General features: G+C 36.5%; 1 protein-coding gene across 3 annotated transcripts in view; it reads right to left on the bottom strand.

The window, feature by feature from the left end:
• Positions 1-21,141, bottom strand: part of MXI1 (MAX interactor 1, dimerization protein) — a 127,002-nt gene that overhangs the window by 76,917 nt on the left and 28,944 nt on the right. The gene's annotated exons all lie outside the window — the stretch shown is intronic.

Raw genomic sequence — 21,141 nt, 5'->3', positions numbered from 1 at the left:
AATTACTATTAATTTTCATTATTTTGCCTTAATGCCCATCAGATATAGGGAAAATAAAGATAAATAAATGAAACATTTAAACTTTTAGATGAAAATAAATGCTAAAATGAAAGTAAAGGATGAAAAAGGGTTAAAATGCCTTGGAGCTGTGATCTGCAAGAACACAGGTCATGGGCTGTCTTGGGAAAAGGCTATTCCAGAAGAAGGGAAACCAAGTACAAAGTTTCGCCGTCAGTGGTGAGTCTGGAATGTTTCTGAGCATCCAGGAACTACTGTGGCTGGAGTTCAATGGGGCAGGAGCCAAGCTGGTGAGGGAGTGGCGAGGCAGGTCACATTGGGCTCCTGAATAGCAAAACCCTCATTTATTAAAAAGTAAAGCCCTCTCACCTACACAGGTATGTTTCTGACAATTCTATTCGTTCTATAAATCCCACAGTGCTATTTGCTTGTTCTGTCAATAAATACATTCCTTTCTTCCTGTAGTTAATACTTGCTGCACAAAAGCTTTTAATTTTGATGACGTCTAATTTATTTATTTTTCCTTTGTTGCTCATGCTTTTGGTGTAAAGTCTAAGAATTCATTGTCTGATACAAGGTCCTGAAGATATTTCCTGCGCCAGGAAAGATATTTCCTGTTGTGTATCCCAGAAAAGCTTATATCCTTTAGTCCTCATTCAATACTGCTGGGTGGTATCTTTTTTATTGTCCAAGGAGACAATAAAAGTTATCTTTTTTTTTTTGTCTCCATGGACAAAAATTACCACAATTCCCAATTGTGGGAGGTAACTTTTGATTAGTTGGTTTCCATGGAGATGTTTCTCCATCCATTCAAGGTGGAGTTCCTTACTGGAGCCCTTTAAGAGGGAACCATTTTGGAAAAATCTAGAGAGCCACCAGAAATGACAGAGCCAAGACAATGGATAGAGCCACAGGGAAGCCTTTGAAATCACTGAAGAGACAGCTAGCACATGTCACCATATGCCTCTCGAGCTGCGAGAGAAACCCTGAACATCATCAAACTTCTTGAACCAAGGTATATTGCATTCTGGCAGCTTACAAACTGGAACAGATTTTGGTACAAGAGAAGTGGGTGCTACTGCAGTTTGCAAATAGCAAACATGTTGGAATGGCTTTTTAAACAGATAAGGGGAAGATTCTGGAAGAGTTGTGAGGATAATGATAGAGGAGGCCTAGAATACTTTCAAGAGACTGTGGGTAGAAACATAGACTCTAAAGATACTTCTGGTAAGGTCTTAGATAAATATGACACGTGTTGTTACAAACTGGAAGTAAGATGATTCTTGTTTAAAATGGCAAAAAATCTGGCAAAATTGACTGGCTTTGGATAGAAGGCAGATTTTAAAAGTCATGAATGTGGATATCTAGCAGAAGAGGTTTCCAAATTAAATGTGGAAAGTGCAGCCTGGTTTCTTCTTGCAGCTTATAGTGAAATGCAACAGGAAAGAGATAAGCTGAAAACCAAACTCTTGGATATAAAGAAACCAGAAATTGATGGTCTGGAAAATTCTGGGCTTCCAGAAAGGGAGACCCCAGAGAATAGCGCCCCACGTGAGGATTTAACCAAATATGCAACTAGTCAGCCACTTCAGAAAAAGCCAGGATTGGAGATGGAGTTATCTAGGAAGGATTTGTGGAAAGTCCTGTTGCCTGATGGGCACAATCCCAGCCTACTGCATAAGAAACCAATAAGAGTGTTGTGGAATCTGTATAAGGGGAACCACTGCCAGTCTGGACTACAAGAGGCAGAAAAGGACACACTGGAGGAAAAATAACTTCAGAGGAAGAACTCCGGAAGCTAAGGTCTCTGTTAAGAAAGCACGGCCAAGAGCAGACTGGCCCAAGCACTCAGAAAAGGTGAATTTGCCCTGAAGGCAGAGGGTGGGCCTTCCACCTCCTTGCAACGGAGTTGTGCTGCCGTAGGCCTTGGAGTGGGTGGAGCACATTCCTTGGGGACTGCAGAGAGCCTAGCTGCCACCACATTTTTTGGGACAGGTTGAGCATGTGACCGGGAGGTGGCAGAGACTCTAGGTGCGGCCCAGATGCTTGGATAGGGTAAAGTCGAGAAAATGGTGGTCTCCCCAATGTCCCCCAAGGTTGCATTCAGAGACAGCCAGGCTGCTGCATAGGCCCTTGGAAAGGGTGCGACTGCCGCTTTCTAAAGCCCGGAAGATAAATGACTTACAGACTTTGAAATCTAATGAAGTTTGACCTACAGGTTTTTGAAATTGCTTGGGTCTGGTAACCCCTGTTCCTTCCAATTTCTCCCTATGGAAATGGGGGAGTATTTTTCCCATGGCTGTCCCTCCTTTGTATGCTGGCAGCAAAAATCTGTTCTGAGATTTACAGGTTCAGAGCCAGAGGAGAATTTTGCCTTAGGACAGACCTAAACAGACTTTTAATGAGACTTTATACTGCTTTTGACTTTGTACTGTATTTGTATTGTTATTGAGATGGTTTAAGACTTTCTGATATTGTTATGGAATGAATGTATTTTGCATTTGGAAAGAACATGTCTTTTTGGCATCCAAAAGGTGGAACACGCAGGTTTGAATCTGTTGTGTACCCCAGAAAAGCCACGTCCTTTCATCCTCATTCAATACTGCTAGGTGGCAGTATCTTTTTATTGTTTCCATGGAAATGTGACCCAGTTTTGGGTGGCAACTATTGATGAGATGATTTCCATGGAGATGTGTCTCCACCCATTCAAGGTGGGGTTGCTTACTGGAGGTCTTTAAGAGGCAACCATTTTGGAAAAAGCTGGAGAGCCACCAAAAATAACAGAGCCAATAGAATGGATAGACCCAGGGGAAGCCTTTGAAGATGCCCTGAGAGAAAGCTAGCAAAAGTTGTCATGAGCCTTTCCAGCTGAGAGAAAAATCCGAACATCACTGGCCTTCTTGAACCAAGGTATAACGCATTACGGTAGGTTGCAAACTAAAACATTTCCCTTTGTTTTCTTCTAGGAGTTTTATGGGTCTGGCTCTTTTATTTAGGTTGTGGATCCATTCTGAGTTTTTTTTTGTATTATCCTTTGAGGTAGGGATTCACTTTCCTTCTTTTGCATGTGGATATCCAGTTTTCCCAGCACCATTTGTTGAAGAGATTATTCTTCTCCCATTGAATGGACTTGGCCCCCTTGTCAAAAATCAATTGGCCAAACTGTCCTATAACTACTTGTTGAAGATTGCGTTAAAAACAACTGCTTTTTTCCTTTCTTTGCTTTGTTTATAGATTATATCATGTAATAAAAAAAAAGTTAAAAAAAATCAACTGGCCATACCTCTTCACTATGTGGGACATGAACATCAAAGGGTATAAATCTCCCTGGAAATATGGCAAATGACTCCTGGTGATGAGCCTGGTTCCAGCATCGTGGGATTTAGAAAAACCTCTTGACCAAAAGGAGCAAAAGTAATTAAACAAAATAAAGTTTCAGTGGCTGAGAGATTTCAAATAGAGTTGAGAGGTCATTCTAGAGGTGATTCTTACACATTATATAGATATCCCTTTTTAGTTTTTGGTGTATTAGAATAGCTAGAAGGAAATACCTGAAACTGTTGAACTGTATTCTAGTAGCCCTAATTCTTCAAGGTGATTGTATAACTATATAGCTTTTATACCGTTGACTGTGTGATTATTGAAACTTTGTGGCTACATAAGAACCAGTACCATAAAACTTCTAGAAGAAAATGTAGGGAAACATCTTTGAGACCTAGTAATAGGAGGTAGCTTCCTCAACTTTACACCCAAAGCACAAGCAACAAAAGAAAAAGTAGATTAATGGGAGCTCCTCAAAATCAAATGCTTCTGCACCTCAAGAGATTTTGTCAAAAAGGTGAAGAGCGGGGCGTGGGCCACGGTGGCTCAGCAGGTAAGAGTGCTTGCCTGCCATGCCCGAGGACCCAGTTTTAAAAAAAAAAAAAAAAAATGGTGAAGAGGCAGTCAACTCAATGGGAGAAAATATTTGGAAATCACACATTGGACAAAGGTTTGATATTCCATATACATAAAGAAATTATACAACTCAAAAACAAAGAACAAATGTCCCAATTATAAAATGGGCTGAAGATATGAATAAGCATTCTTCTGAAAAGCAAATACAGATAGCGCAAAAGCACATGAAGAGATGTTCATTTTCATTAGCATGTAAGATATTCCATATACATAAAGAAATTATACAACTCAAAAACAAAGAACAAATGTCCCAATTATAAAATGGGCTGAAGATATGAATAAGCATTCTTCTGAAAAGCAAATACAGATAGCGCAAAAGCACATGAAGAGATGTTCATTTTCATTAGCATGTAAGAGAAATGTAGATCAAGACTACAATGAGATACCACCTTACACACCTGTAAGAATGGCTGCTATTAAACAAACAGGAAACTATAAATGTTGGAGAGGCTGTGGAGAAATTGGTACACTTATGCACTGCTGGTGAGAATGTATAATGGTACAGTTGCTATGGAAGACAGTTTGGCGGTTTCTTATGAAACTAAACATCGAGTTGCCCTATGACCCAGCAATATCACTACTTGGTATATACCCAGGAAAGCTGAAAGCAATAACACAAACAGACATTTGCACAATGACGTTCATAGCAGCATTATTCACAATTGCCAAAAGATGGAAACAATCCAAGCGCCCACCAAAAGACAAGTGGCTTAACGAAATGTAGTATATATATTCGAGGGAATATTATGCAACAGGAAGACAAAATGACATCCTGAAGCACATGACAAGATGGATGAGCCTTGAGGACATAATGCTGAGTAAAATAAGCCTGACACAAAGGAATTCATACTGTGTGACTCCATGGTAAAGGTAAAAGTCTAGACTTAAAATATAGAATATAGGGAACTTAGAGATACAAGGAAGCTAGGTATGGGTGAATGGTTAGCTAATGAGTTTGAACTCAAATACAGGGGAATAGATAGAAGTGAAGGCAGTTCACTAATAGATCTATAAGTAACATTACCATATTGAAGGTGAATATGATTGAAAGAGTTTGTATAGACCTATGTGTTCCTCTGATAAACACTACAATTTTAATGGAGTTCTTTCATAAACTACTTCAAAGGTATGATTCTTGTACAAAGAGTGTTTAAGTTCAGAGTATAGGGGGAAAACAGCTATTGCATGCTATGGGCTATGTTTAATAGGAAAATATCAGCAGTATCACAGCAACAGCAGGAGTAAATAATGGGGGGAGGGACAGGACCTAAAAGAAGGTTTAGATTTCCTATTCAGTGTGGGTGTGTTTATTGGTTATCTTTCTCTTGGGAACAATGAAATTATCTAAAATTGAGAGTGTTGATGGACTATGGACTTTGGACATTATACCTAATGTCATTCATAATACCTAATGAATGCAGGTGGCTGAAGGATGCACTGTCTGAGAAGTAGATTGGGGAACGATGGTGTATACATATGATCGAATACCATGCTGCTTCAAAAAGGAACGGAGTTTGGAGGCTTGCAACATTGTGAATGAATGTGTGGGACACCGGGTGTGGTAGTTAGGTTCAGGTGTCAACTTGGCCAGGTGAAGGTGCCTAGTTCTGTTGCTGTGGACATGAGCCAGTGGTACTTGAACCTCATCTGTTGCTCATTACATCTGCAGTCGGCTAAGAGGAGTGCCTGCTGCAAGGAATGATGTTTGATTTAAATGGCTGGTACTTAAATGAGAGAGCTCAACATAGCACAGCCAAAGCAGCTCAGCATACCTCATCTCAGCACTCACAGCTCAGCCCAGGACTTTGGAGATGCAGAAAGAAATCACCCCAGGGAACGTTGTTGGAATCCAGAGGCCTAGAGACAAGGCCAGCAGAGATCACCCAGTGCCTTTCCACTTAAGAAAGAACCTCAGCTGAAAGTTAGCTGCCTTTCCTCCAAAGAAGTATATGTTAACTAAATAAATCCCCTTTTATTAAAAGCCAATCCATCTCCGGTGTGTTGCATTCCAGCAGCTAGCAAATTAGAACATTGGGTGAGGTAAAATAAGGCAGAAACAAAAGACCAACTATTGTATGGTCTGCCTTAGAAAATGCTTATAAAAAAACAAGGGCCTAGATTGCAAGCTCTTTTAGCAGTCACATTTAGTCCAGAGTGGTAATTATTATTTCCGGATTTTGAAAGGCTCGTTTACATATTTTTAACCTGGTATCTAGAGATAAGAACGAGACTGATAGGTTCGGGATTAAAGTAATCCAGAATACAGGGATAAGGAAGACATTGTCTATATTTTAGAACCTCACCTACTCTATGAGACCAAAGGAAGAAAGGTTTATTTTGTCCAGAAACTAAATTTTCTATTACACATAATCTAACTCAACGTGTCTGGATAGCTCATTTAAACAAATGAAACACAGTAAGCCCAGAATAAGAATGAGGGCCTTTGATCCCATATAGCTTAATGTAATGCCTGGACACATCCTAGAACATATCAAGCAGATAATAAAAATGTATTTGCAAAGTCCCTTGAGGGATGGGAGAAAAAATATGAAACTATTAAACTTTACCACCAGGGAAACTCCTGATACTGTGTCAAACATTAGGGACACCCAAATCAATAGGCCAAGCCCTTGAGCTTAAGGCTTGCTCTTGTGAAGCTTATGCATGTAATGGAGAGGCTTAGCCTACCTATAGGTATGCTTAAGAATTATTTCTGAAGGACCTCTTCTGTTGCTCAGAGGTGGCCTCACTCTTTCTAAACCCAACTCTACAAGTGGTTATTGCCCTCTCCCCTATGTGGGACATGACATCCAGGGGTGAATGTGTCCCTGGCAGCATGAGAGATGACCCCCTAAGATGAGTCTGGTCCTGGTGCTGTGGGATCAACAATGCCATCCTGACCAAAAGGGGGAAAAGAAGTGTAACAAATACAGTGTCAGTGGCTGAGAGAAGCTACTCTGGAAGTCACTTTTACGCAAGCTACAATTAGACCTTGCTACCTATCATAACTTGCCAAAGCCCAACCAAAACTATCCCAGACAATCCTAAAGAACAACTAGGGCACTATGTAAGATTCTACAAAGATTCCATGTGCTAGGGTAACTTTCTAGAAACCTACAACCTCCAGATAGGTCCCTGGACAAGATAAGTCCTGAAATGCAGAGATGCCAGCTTCTCCAGATCATCAGCTAGACCCATCTCCCTACCCCATATTACCGACAGCCCCTTCCAACATGAAAAAGTTAGATTGGGCATAGCCCAAATACCCCTAAAGAATGGGTGAAAGATCAAAGGTGAAGGTGGAGGTATTCAGAGAAGGTAGGGTTTAACAAATGAGTATGTTTTCTGAATTGTTATGTTGATATTTCTTTTCATCTCCAGGATCTTAGAGCAGCTGAAGTAAAGACCTAAAATTGCTGAATTGTAACCCATACAAAACTCTGAAATCTGTTCTACAACTAATGTGGCAATGTGCTTTGAATTTTATTGCTTTTTTGTATATGTTATTTTTCACAAAAAAAGTTGATTGTGATGATAAAAAATATTAATTTCTTCTAGCCTTCAATGTTCTGGAACAGCTAGAAGGAAAAATCTGAGATGATGGTATGGTAGCCCATGATAAACTCTGGGATCTGACCTGTAACTAGCTGTTGAAGAGTTCTTTGAAAACTACTGCTTTATTCTTTCTTTGCTTTGTATATATGCTGTGGCTGATACTTTCTTTATCCAGTGTATGGACAGAAGTGTAAAAAAAAGGGGAAATAGAGCCCATACAGTCAGACAGCTTTGGAGAGGAAGAAGAAAAACGCCCCTGGGGGAACTAACAAGAAGCTGGGAGAGAGAGCTAGCAGATGCTACTATATATATTGTATGCATCCCAGAAGAAGAAGAAAAAGAGAAGGGGGCAGAGAGAATATTCAAAGAAATAATGGCTGGAAACTTCCCAAACTGAATGAAAGACATAAATATACACATCCCAGATGCTCAAGAAACTCCAAACAGGATAAACTCACACTTACACCACGGCATGTTAAAATAAAACTCTTGAATGCCAAAGAGAGTATACTGAAACCCACAAGAGAGAAGCAGCATGTCATCTACAAATGTAGCTCAATAAGATAAGTGCCAATTTCTCATCAGAAACCATAGAGGCAAGAAGGCAGTGGGATGACATCCTTAAGCTGCTGAAAGCAAAAAAAAATTATTAACCAAGAATTCTATATCCAGCAAAACTCCCTTTCCAAAATGAAAGGGAGATTAAGACATTACCAGATAAACAAAAGCAGAGGGAGTTTCTCATCACTAGACTGGCCCTAAAAGAGATGTCAAAGACTGGCAGGCCACGGTGGCTAAGCAGGCAGAATTCTCACCTGCCATGCATGAGACCCAGGTTCAATTCCCAGTACTTGCCCATGTAAAAAACAAACAAAAAAAGAGAGATGTCAAAGAGAGTTCTGCAGGTTGAAAGGAAAGGACAATTGACAAGAGAATGAAGACACCTTAAGAAATAAAGATCTCCTGTGTGGGCAATAATGTGTAAATATAAATGCTACAGTTATTGCATTTTTGCTTTATAACTCAACTTTTAACTTCTTACAGGATCTAAAAGGCAAATGCATCAAAGGTAATAATAAGTCAATGGCTACAGAGTCATCATGTATAAATATGTAATTTGTGACACTGGAGCATAGTTTATATATGCTATTGAATTTGTTACGCTACTATCAAAGCAAACAAGATTGATACAGATTTCGTATCATAAATTTAAGCCCCATGGCAACTAAAAAAAAATATTGGAGAATATGCAACGTCATACAGGCAGAAATTAGAGTAGAGGCTGCCAGAGGTGGGGATAAGGGTATTGAGGAATTAATGTATAACAGGTTCAGGGTTTCTGTTTGGAGAAATGGGCAAGTTTTAGGGATGGAAGGTGGGAAAAGTACTACAATATAGTGAATGTGATTAATCTCACTGAATGTATGCTTTGGAGTAGAAGAGATGGGAAAGTTAATGTTGTATATATGTGTCAATGATAAAAAAAAAAAAAGAAAAAAGAGCAACTAAAGAAACAATGACAATTAAATGCAATACATGATTCTGGATGGGATCTAGCAAGGGAGGAGAAAAATCTCAAAGGGACATTATTAGGACATATGAAACTATTGGAATAAAGGCTATGAGCTTTATATCAATGTTACATTTCTTGAACTTAACTCTACAAAAGGTGGTTACACAAGTGAATATCCTGTATCTTGTGAAATATACATGGCAGTGTTAAGTGTTCAAGGAGCATAATGTATACAATCTTCATATGTTTAGAAAATGGACTTATTCAGCCCTGTTGCACAGTCTGTATCCCTTCAGCTCCAATTACCCATTATCTTACCCTATTTCTAATAGTTTTCTGAATACAAAAACTCAAAAATGGACAGCACAATATTACCTAATTGTAATGTAATTATGTTAAAACACTGAATGAAGCTGCATCTGAGCTATAGTTTTTTTGTTTTGTTTGTTTTTTTTGTTTTTTTATATATTTTTTGTACTTTTTATTTTTATTTCTCTATATTATCATTTTATTTCTTTTTCTGTTGTCTTGCTATTTCTTTTTCTAAATCGATGAAAATGTACTAAGAAATGATGATCATACATCTATGTGATGATATTAAGAATCACTGATTGCATATGTAGGATGGAATGATTTCTAAATGTTGTGTTAGTTAATTTTTTTTAATAAAAAAAAAAAGAAGATACTATGAACAACTATACACCAACAAACTAGACAACTCAGATGAAATGGACAATTCCTGGAAACACAAAAAAAAACAAAAAACAAAAAACAAAGAAAAAAGAAAATGGATTTATAGATAGATGATGATAGATAGACAGAAAGAAAGACAGATGATAAACACAGATCAATAAATAGAATGGTAGGCCATATGTGGCAAAATGTAAAATGGGGTATCTGGGGTGGTAGGGTATGTTTGAGTTCTCAGTATAGGATTTGTACTATTTTGGTAACTGGTAAGTTTGAAAGAATTTTAAAAAATTCAATGGAAAAAAAAGGAGGGCAATAAATAAACTAAAAATAGGGGGGATAAGGGGTATGGATTGTTTTTGGTGTTCTTTTTCATTTTTAATTTTACTCTTGTATTAATTTTTTTGGAGTAATGAAAATGTTCAAAAACTGTGGTGATGAATGTATAGCTATTTGATGATTCTGTGAAGCACTGGTTGTACACTCTGGTTGACTATATGACTTATGAACGTATCTCAATAAAATTGCATTTAAAAATTGAAAAAAAAAGAATGAATTGGCCTTCGATGTGTGGGTGTATTTCTGCACTTTCAATTATATTCCTTTGGTCTGAATGTCTCTCCTTGTGCCAATACCACACTTTTTTGACTACTGTAGGTTTGTATTAAGTTTTGAAATAACTTGTAGATTATTAAGTTTTGAAATCAGGAACTGTAAGTCCTCCAAACTTTGTTCTTTTTCAAGCTGTTTTTTGGCTATTCAGAGTCCCAAGCCCTTCGATTTGAATTTGATGATTAGCTTTTCCATTTTTCTGAAGAAGGCTATTGGAATTTTTACTGTGATGGCATTAAATTGCTTTGCATATTAACCTCTTACCTATATTAAGTCTTACAATCAGCAAGCATGGATAGCTTTACAGTTATTTAGGTGTTCCTTCAATTTATTTCAGTAATAGTTTGTAGTTTTCCACATACAAGTCCTTTGCATCCTTGTTTAAATTTATTCCTAGGTATTTTATCATATTTGTAAATGGAATTGCTACTGTAAATGGAATTGCATTCTGGATTTCCTTTTTGATTGTTACATGCTGGTCAAATACTTTTTTTCAACTTATGGTGCTCTTTCCAGAAATGTATCCTGCTTAAAAAGGACAACTGACTGCTAAAATGCAGATATTAAAGTGATAATACTAAGAACACCAAAAGTTTTAATAGAAACAGGCCCTGAATTCAAAATTTTATATTACTAATTAATGTCATTAGCTGTTAACAACAAAGATTACAGAAACCAATCCTAGTAGTCTTACCATTAATGACAACAGATTGTCCAGAGTTTTATGGCAATTGAACATCACTTTAGTTCTTTTATTCATATAGAAGATACACACTATTAAACAAATCTATGGTAATCAAAATGAAACACCTAAAAATTTACATTTCTTTTAATATCAAGACAAACTTACTATACTTTTAATTTCTTTTATCACATAAAATAAAAGTTTCTTTACAGTTTATCAAAAACAATCTGTTTTAGTTTGTTCAGTTGTTGGAATGCAATATACCAGAAATGGAATGGTTTTAAAAGGAAATTTATTAAGTTGTAAGTTTATAGTCCAAATTAAGGCAAGGCTATGAAAATGTCCAAATTAAGGTAGCCTCCAAGTAAAGCTACCTTGGCTCAAGAAGACCAATGACCTTTGGGTTTTCTCTCTCAGCTGAAAGGTACATGGTGATGTCTACTAACTTTCTCTCTTCACTCCATAAGGCTTTCCCAGAGGCATATTCCTTTTGCATCTCCAAAGGTCTCTGGCTGTGTGAGCTCTATTGGCACTGAACTTTTTCCAAAATGGTTCCCTCTTAAAGGGCTCTAGTAAGCAACCCCACTTCGAAAGGGTGGAGACACATCTCCATGGACACCATCAAATCAAAAGTTACCACCCTCAGTTGGGTGGGTCATATCTCCATGGAAACAATAAAAAAAGATCCCACCAGGCAATATTGAATGAGGATTAAAGAGCATGGCTTTTCTGAGGTATACAACAGTTTCAAACTGGTACAAAATCCTAACTGTCCTGTCTAATTAATCAAAATAAGAATAAAGGAAAATCAGTTGCTTTATCAAAATAAATGACTGACTAAAGAGTAAAATTATGCCCTTCCTTAAATGAGAAATGTCTATATCAAATGGCTTCAAAGCTCCAGTCATTTGGCCTCCGAAATGCTTACATTGTCTACTCAAAAGACTACCAAAAATATTTCCCATGATAAACAAAGGCAAGGAAATAAATACCACACGGAAACTCTTTTATCCAACATCATAAAACGAAGTTATTAAAAAACCATAAAAAAGAAAATCCATAACATACCCCACAGAGTGTAAGAAATGACATTAATAACAAAATTATCTACTGCACCAAATATTTTCTCTTATAAGAAATTACTGAGAACATAAGGAATTTTGCTTTAATACCAAATTATGGAATTCCTATAAATCCCTTGATGCATGATTCATAATAAATATTATAAATCTATAGAATGCTACAATAATACGAAATCTCTTTGTCTATAAATTTAAATAAGTTACTCTTTGTACTTTGCATCTGATATGAATTAAAGAAACTATCATTTATAACATCTTACTTGTATTTACCACTTTACGATATGTATGCCATAACTTTTCAAATACACCACTAAATTCTTTGGTATCAGAAAAGCATGAATAACAACAGTTCTGTGTATATAGTACAAGTTCAGTAAATTTGGTGACTAATTACCTCAAAGACATGAGATTCAAGTGAAAATGGAGGCAAACTGCAAAGGGTTAGGAAAACACTAGTGAGAAAGCACTAAAAGCAGCAGGGGCAGATTCTGGGCCAGACTTCCTGAGACTTTCATTATAGGAGTGACTCAAGAAACATCATAAAGTGTCCAGAGATGTGACTGACTCTAAAATCCAAAAATGAACAAAGCAGGATCCTGGCCAACAAACAGCTTCTTAATTGGGGTATGTGTGAAGTACTGCCGACATTTACCATCAGGACCCAAGCACTGTATCCAAGGGGGCTAAGAGTGGGGACACTGAAAGCTCTCAGGATACTGAATTACATTTAGTTGTCAAGTCTCCTTGGGCTTACTCTTGGCTGTGACAATGCCTCAGACTTCCCATGGATTTGATGATATACGCAGTTTTGAAAAGTATTGGTCAGCACACTCCTCCCTTGAGGTTGAAGCTGGTTTTAAAACTTTTTATTTAAGAATCTTACTTTTAGGGTAATGTCATCAACATGGCAACAAAAAAAGCCACCACAGACATTTTGCAAATAAAAGGACAAACTTCACTTACTTAGAACTCTGGAGTATAGTAAAGTCTAGAGAAGGACTCCACAAATACTTAATCAAAAAAAACAGAAAAATCTGAGGAAAGAGAATTACACTCCAGATGCTAGCTGATCCTCATTCCCTTTCCCCTCACACAGTCCTGCCAGCTTGAGAATCACACAGAGAAAGCATGGTCCAGCTTTCTCCCACCACAACTGAACTGGAAGACTCACAGCAGTAAGTTATAACTCCACCCACATTCAGGCACAGAGACCTAAATCTACAGAGCCCCAGGGTGGAACACAAGCCACTACAGAATGCTGCATACAAAAGGGCCCCAAGAGGAAAAAATAGAAAAGAGACCTTGAAAGAAAGGTTGGCAAGAACTGTTGTGCCCTCACTCAATCCAGTTTTAGTCGGCTGGGACTGAAAGAAAAAACAGACTTTTCTGAAGTGACCCACCTTTCTGGATTGATCCATCTGGCTCCCCAGGGGAGAATACTCTAACAGTGAAGAAACTGGATAAAGAAAAGCATCACAGAAAAAAAATTAAAAATAAAAAAGGGGATTAAACTGAACGGATAGGATAGGTCCCAGAACTGAAAAATAGGAGGAAAATGAGGTGCCAAGGGAAATAGAGAATTTAAACAAATCACAAGCGCTAGGGAGAAAAGTCTGCACAAAAACAAACAGAACAAATCAACATTCCGGGAGAAGGAACAGAGGAAAGAAAGCTCTCTGTTGGAGGTGAAACAATTGCACAAAAAGTACAATCTTAAAAATTGTACTACATATCTGGGGCAAGAATCATATAAAGAAGAGCTGAGAAAATCTAAACAGTTAAATACAGGCTATTCTAAAGATTTAGAATAAGTTGGACTAGGTATAAAGAATAGCCTTTACACAAAGCCAATTAACAATAAAGCCCCTAGAGGCTACTCTGGAGGTCACTTTTAGGCAAGCTTCAGTCAGACATTGCTACTTATCATAGCTTGCCAAACCCCAACTAAGGCTATTCATTCCTGCCAATCATATAGAACACCTAGGGTGTTATAGAAGAAAAGGATCCATATACTATGGAAACTTTCCAGAGGACTACAGCTCTCAGGTGGGTCCCTGGACCAGATAAGTTATAAGTCCTGTACTGCAGAGGGGCCAGCCTCTCCAGAACATCAACTGGCTCCATCCCCCTTTCCCATATTATCAACAGCCCCTTCCAATATGAAAAAGCCAGAATGGGCACAGCCCAAATACCCCTAAAGAGTGGGAAAAGGATCAAAGGTGATAGTGGAGTTATACAGAGATGGTAGGGTTTAACAAATGATATGGCTATTGAATTATTTTATTGATATTTCTTTTAATCTCCAGTATCTTAGAACAGATAGAAGTAAAAACCTAAAATTGTGGAATTGTAACCCACGCCAAGCTCTGAAATCTGTTCTACACTAATTGTTGGGAAGTGCTCTGAAATTAATTGCTTTTTTTGTATATATATTATTTTTCACAGAAAGGAAAAAAAAGTTGATTGTGATGAGAAATGCACAAGTATGTGATGATATTGTGAACCACTGATTGTATACTTTGGATGATAACATGGTATGTGAATATATATTATATATATAATATATTCAATAAAAAGAGTTATACCAGGGAAAAAAAACCCTAGACAAGAGGGAGAAATGGCCCTTTAGAGTTAACTCATCAAGTCAGTCAGATGCCTAAACATCAGCAAAACATTATAAGCCATACTAAGAAACATGAAGATATGAATTGTCTAAGGGAACAAACTAAAACTTCAGAAGAGACTCAAAAGATGGAACGACTAATCAAAGATGTTCAAACAAATCTCTAAAATCAATTAAAGGAGATGAAGGAACTATGCATAAAGAGATAAAAGATAGTAAGAATACAATCTGTGAGCATAAAGAAGAATTTGAAACTATAAAATAAAACATAACAGAAATTATGGGAATGAAAGACACAATAGCAGAGATTAAAAATACACTAGAGGCATACAACAGCAGATCTGAACAAGCAGATTAAAAAGAACCAGCGAACTAGAAGAGAGGACAATCAAAATCATACACTTAGAAGAACAGACAGAGAAAAGAATAGGACACACAAACATACATGTCATAGGTGTCCCAGAAGAAAAAAAAAGGGGTAAGAAAAATACTTGAGGAAATAATGGCCAAAACTTCCTAATTCTTATGAATGACAAAAATATACATGTCCAAGAAGCTCAGCATACTCCAAACAGAATAAATCCTAATAGACCTACTCTGAGACACATACTGATTAGAATTTCAAATGCCAAAGATAAAGAGAGAATTCTGAAAGAAGCAAGAGAAAAAGCAATTCATCACCTACAAGGGATCTTCAATAAGACTAAGTTCTTATTTCTCACCAGAAACCAGGGAGTCAAGAAGGCAGTGGTAAGATAAATTTAAGGTACTGAAAGGGAAAAATTACCAGTCAAAAATTCTTTATCCAACAAAACTGTCCTTCAAAAATAAGGGATCGTTTAAAATATGTGCAGACAAGCAGAAACTGAGAGAGTTTGTCAACAAGAGACCTGCACTACAAGAATTACTAAAAGGAGTTCTGCAGATTGAAAGGAAAAGACAGAAGATACAGCTTGAAGTAGTGTGAAGAAACAAAGATCACCAGTAAGAACAACCAAAAGGGTAAATACAAAACCCAATAGTACTGTATCTTCAATATACAAATCTACTCTTTACTTCATAGAAGAATCAGAATACAACTGAACAAGAATAAGGCATATTTCCTGATAACGGACATGTAAAATAAAAAGTGATAGAGTGGGACAGAAACAACATAAAGAGGGTAAACAGGGTTATGGGAGTAGAGAATATGTATGCTATTAAAGTTAAGTTGGTATCTTTTCAAATTAGTAGGTTACAGATGTAGGTTGTGAAATATAAACCCCAGGCTAACTACAAAGAAAGTATTTTTTAAATATATAGAAACTGAAATAAGAAAGGGATCAACTAGATACATCATGAAAGATCAACTACACAGAAAAGGAGGTTGGAATAAAGGAAACAAGAAACAAAAAAGATATGATATATAAAAACCAGAGGACAAAATGGGTGAAGTATTACCTTTACAGTAATAACACTGAATGTTAACTGATTAAGCTCCCCAATCAAAAGACACAGGTCAACAGAAAGGATAAAAAAAAAAGCATGATTCAACTATATGTTATTTACAAGAGACTCAGCTTAAGGAAACAAATAGGTTGAAAGTGAAAGCATGGAAAAAGATATTCCATTCAAACAGTAACCAAAAAGGGCTGGAGTGATAAACTAATATTGGATAAAATAGACTAAGTCAAAAGCTACTATAAGAGACAAAGAACGATACTTTATGTTTAAAAAAGGGGCAATCCCCCAAGTAGAAACAGCAATCTCAAATATTTATGCACCTAACCACAGTGCCCCAAAATACACATGGCAAAAAACACTGTGTTCTAGTTTGCTAGCTACTGGAAAGCAATCCACCAGAAATGGAATGGCTTTTTTTAAAAAGGGAATTTGGCAAGTTACAAGTTTACAGTTCTAAAAGCCTTTCATGGCCTTTCATATGTCCCAGTTAAGGCAAGTCTATAGAAATGTCCAAACTAAGGCATCCAGTGAAAGATACCTTGATTTAAGAAGGCTGAAGAAGTTCAGGGTTTCTCTCTCAAGTGGAAAGGCACGTGGCAAACATGACAACATCTTCTAACTTCCTCTCAGGTTTTCTGCTTTATGAAGCTCCCCAGAAGGCATTTTCTTTCTTCATCTCCAAAAGTCACTGGCTGGTGGACTCTCTGTTTTGTGGTTCTTCAGCATTCTGAAGTTTTCTTCAAAATACTTTTTCTTTTATAGGATTCCAGCAAACTAATCAAGACACACATAGACTAGGTGGAGACACATCTCCATCTAATCAAGTTTAATACCCACAACTGACTGAGTCACATCTCTGTGTTTTCAACCTATAGTACTGAATAGGGATTAGAAGAAACCGTTGCTTCCACAAGATTGATTAGGATTAAAACATGGCTTTTCTAGGGTGCATAAATCCTTTCAAACCAGCACACACTGGAAAAACTGAAAGGAGAACTAGACCTCTATGATAAGAGTTGGAGACTTCAATACACCACTCTCATCAATAGACAGACCATCTAGATAGATGATCAATAAGGAAATAGAGAACTTCAATTATATGATAAATGAACTAAACCTAAAAGACATATACAGAACACTGCACCTCCAAAACAGCGGGATATACATTCTTCTCAAGTACACATGATCATTCTCTAGATGATCCATGTTGGGACACAGAATAAGGCTCAATAAATTTATAAAGACTGAAATCATACAAAACATCTTTTCTGACCATAATGGAATGAAACTGGAAATCTCTAACAGGCAGAGAACTGGAAAACCCAATAATATATGGAAGCTAAATAACTCTCAAAAAATCAGCAGGTCAAAGAAGAAATTGCAAAGGAAATTAATAAATATCTAGAGATAAATGAAAATGAGAATACAACATATTAAAATTTAGAGGATGCAGAGAAGGCAGTGTTGAGAGGGAACTTTATGGCACTAAACATTTAAGTTAAAAAAGAAGAGTTATCAAAACCTACAACCTCCAGATGGGTCCCTGAACCACACAACTCCTGAAATGCAGAGGGGCCAGCCTTTCTAGAACATCAACTAGTTCCATCCCCCCATCTCATACTATCGACAGCCTGTTCCAGCATGAAAAAGTCAGAATGGGCATAGCCCAAATACTCCTGAAGAGTGGGAGAAAGATCAAAGGTGATGGTCAAGTTATACAGAGAAGGTTGAGCTTAACAAATGAGTGTGACTGCTGAATCATTAAGCTGATATTTCTTTCAGCCTCCAGTACCTCAGAGCAGCCAGAAATAAAAACCTAAAATTGTAGAATTGTAACCCATACTAAATTCTGAAATTTGCTCTACAACTAAGTGTTGCTATGTACTTTGAAATTTTTTGCTTTTATGTATTTTTGTTATTTAAAGAGAAGGAAGAGTGTAACAGAGAAGATAGGATTTAACCAATAAGTAAGACTGCTGATTTCATTATATTGATATTTCTGTTCATCTCCAATGTCTTGGAGCAGCTTAAAGAAAAAAACAAAAAATCATGGAATTGTAATTCATACCAAACTTTAAAATCTGTTTTATAACTACCTGCTAAAATATACTATGAAATGTATTGGCCTTTATATATATGCTATATTTCACAATTAAAAAAAAAAGCTTAAAAAAATAAAATTGCTTTATACATTCACATGCAAAAAAAAAAAAAAAAAAAAACAAGAGAAGAGCTAAAGTCAAAGACCTAACTACATATCTGGAGGAACTAGAAAAAGAACAGCAAACTAACCCCTAAACAAGCAGAAGGAAAGAAATAACAAAGATTAGAACAGAAATAAATTACATTGAGAACTAAAAAAAAAAAAAAAAAGAATGAACAAAATCGAAAGTTGGTTCTTTGAAAAAAGTCAATAAAATTGGCAAACTCTTAGCTAGACTGACAAAAAAAAAGAGAGAGAAGACATAAATAAATAAAAATAAGAAATGAGGGGGACTGCCCCCACCGAAATAAAAAGGATAGGAGGATACTATGAACAGCTATATGCCAACAAGACAACCTAGATGAAGTGAAAAAATTCTTAGAAACACTCAAATAACCTCCACTTACTTTAAAAGAAACAGAAGACTTCCAATTACAAGCAAAAGACTGAACTAGTGATCAGAAACCTCCCAACAAAGAAAAGCCCAAGACCCAATAGTGAATTCACAAGTAAATTCTACCAGTCATCCCAAGAAGAATCAATACCAATCCTGCTCAAATTCTCTCAAAAAACTGAAGAGGAAACACTACTCATTCTCATTCTGTGAGGTCTACATCACCCTAACACCAAAGCCAGATAAAGACAGTAAAAGAAAAAAAAAATTACAGACCAGTTTCACTTATGAATATAGATCTAAAAACCCTCAATAAAATACTGGCAAATTGAATCCAAAAGTACATCAAAATAATTATCCCAAGGATCCAACAGTGCTTCAAAATAAGGAAATCACTTAATGTAATACATTACATCAACAAAAGGAAGGGAAAACACTACATGATGATTCCAATTGATGCACAAATACATTTGACAAAATTAAGCATCTTTTCTTGACAAAACATTTAGAAAATTAGCAACAGAAGCAAACTTCCTCAACACAATAAAATGTATATACGAAAAAATCTCAGATGATATCATACTCAGAGATGAAAGACTGAAAGCTTTCCCTCTAAGATTTGGAACAATACAAGAATGCCCACCATCACCATTGTTATTCAACATTGTACTGGAAGTTCTAGCCAAAGCAATAAGGCAAGAAAAAGAAATAAAATGCATCCAAATTGGAAAGGAAAAAGTAAGACTTTCACTATTTTCAGATAACATGATATATATATACCAAGACTTTCTATATATAGAAAGTCCAAAAAAAACTACAAAAAAGTTACTAGAGTTAATAAACAAATTCAACAAAGTGACAGAGTACAAAATCAATATGCAAAAATCAGCAGTGTTTCTATACATTAGTGATGAGCAAGCTGAGGAGGAAGTTAAAAAAAATCCACTCATAAGAGCAACTAGAAGAATCAATTATCTAAGAATAAATTTAACCAAGTATGTAAAGAACCCGTACATAGAAAACTTTAAAACATTGCTAAAAAAAAAATTCAAAGACCTAAATAAATAAAAGGGCATTCTGTGTTCATGGATTAGAAGACTAAATATCATTAAGATGCCAATCCTACCCACAATGATTTACAGATTCAATGTGATCCCAATCAAAATTCCAACAACCTACTTTGCAGAAATGGAAAGACAATTATCCAATTTATAGGGAAGGATAAGTGGCCCCAAATAGTCAATAACATCTTGAAAAGAAGAACAAAGTGGGAGGACTCACACTTCCTGACTTTAAAGCATATTACAAAGCCAGTGGTCAAAATAGTATGTAGATAGGTAGACAGACAGACAGACATCAACCAATGGAATCAAAGTGAGAGTTCAGAAATAGAACCTCACATACACAGCCAATTGTTTTTGTTTGTTCGTTTGTTTTTTTTTTTGGGGGGGTGCATGGTCCAGGAATTGAACCCAAGTCTCCTGCATGAAAAGCAGGCATTCTAACCACTGAACCAGTGTGCACCCGCCAACTGTTTTTTGACAAGGCTGTGAATTATATTCATTTTGGAAAGAATAGACTCTTCAACAAGTGGTGTTGGGAGAACTGGATATCCATATACAAAAGATTGAAAGAGGACCCCTATATCACACCCTACACAAAAATTAATTCAAAATCGATCAAAGATCTAAATATAATAATCATGACTATAAAACTCCTAGAAGAAAATGTAGGGAAGTATCTTCAGGACCTTGTGTTAGGCAATGATTTCTTAGACTTTACACCCAAAGCACAAGCAATGAAAGAAAAAAATAGGTATATGAGACCTTTCCAAAATTACAAACTTTTATGCCTCAAAGGACTTTGTCACAAAAGTGAAAAAACAACCTCCTCAATGGGAGAACATATTTGGAAACTACATATCCGATAAGGGTTTAATATCCAGAATATATAAAGGAATCCTCCAACTCAACAATAAAAAGACAAATAGACTTGAATAGACATTTCTCCAAAGAGCATATACAAATGGCTTAAAAAACACATGAAAAGATGCTCAACATCACTAGCTACTAGGGAAATGGAACTCAAACCACACTGAGATATCATTTCACACCCACTACAATGGCAGCACTGGAGAGGATGCAGACAAATAGCAACATTTATTCATTGCTGGTGGCAATGTAAAATGGTGCAACCACTGTGGAAGACAGTTTGGCAGTTTCTCAGGAAGATAAATACATGATTACCTTATGACCCAGCAACACCACTACTAGGTATATACCCAGAAGTGAAAGCAGGGATTTGAACAGATACTTGCACACCAGTGTTGATAGCAGCATTATTCACAATTGCCAAAAGATGGTAGC

Source organism: Tamandua tetradactyla, chromosome 13 (genome assembly GCF_023851605.1).
Source record: "Tamandua tetradactyla isolate mTamTet1 chromosome 13, mTamTet1.pri, whole genome shotgun sequence".
NCBI classification, from domain to species: Eukaryota; Metazoa; Chordata; class Mammalia; order Pilosa; family Myrmecophagidae; genus Tamandua; species Tamandua tetradactyla.
The sequence above is the reverse complement of the archived record's forward strand: the minus strand, read 5'-3'. Positions and strand labels throughout refer to the sequence as shown.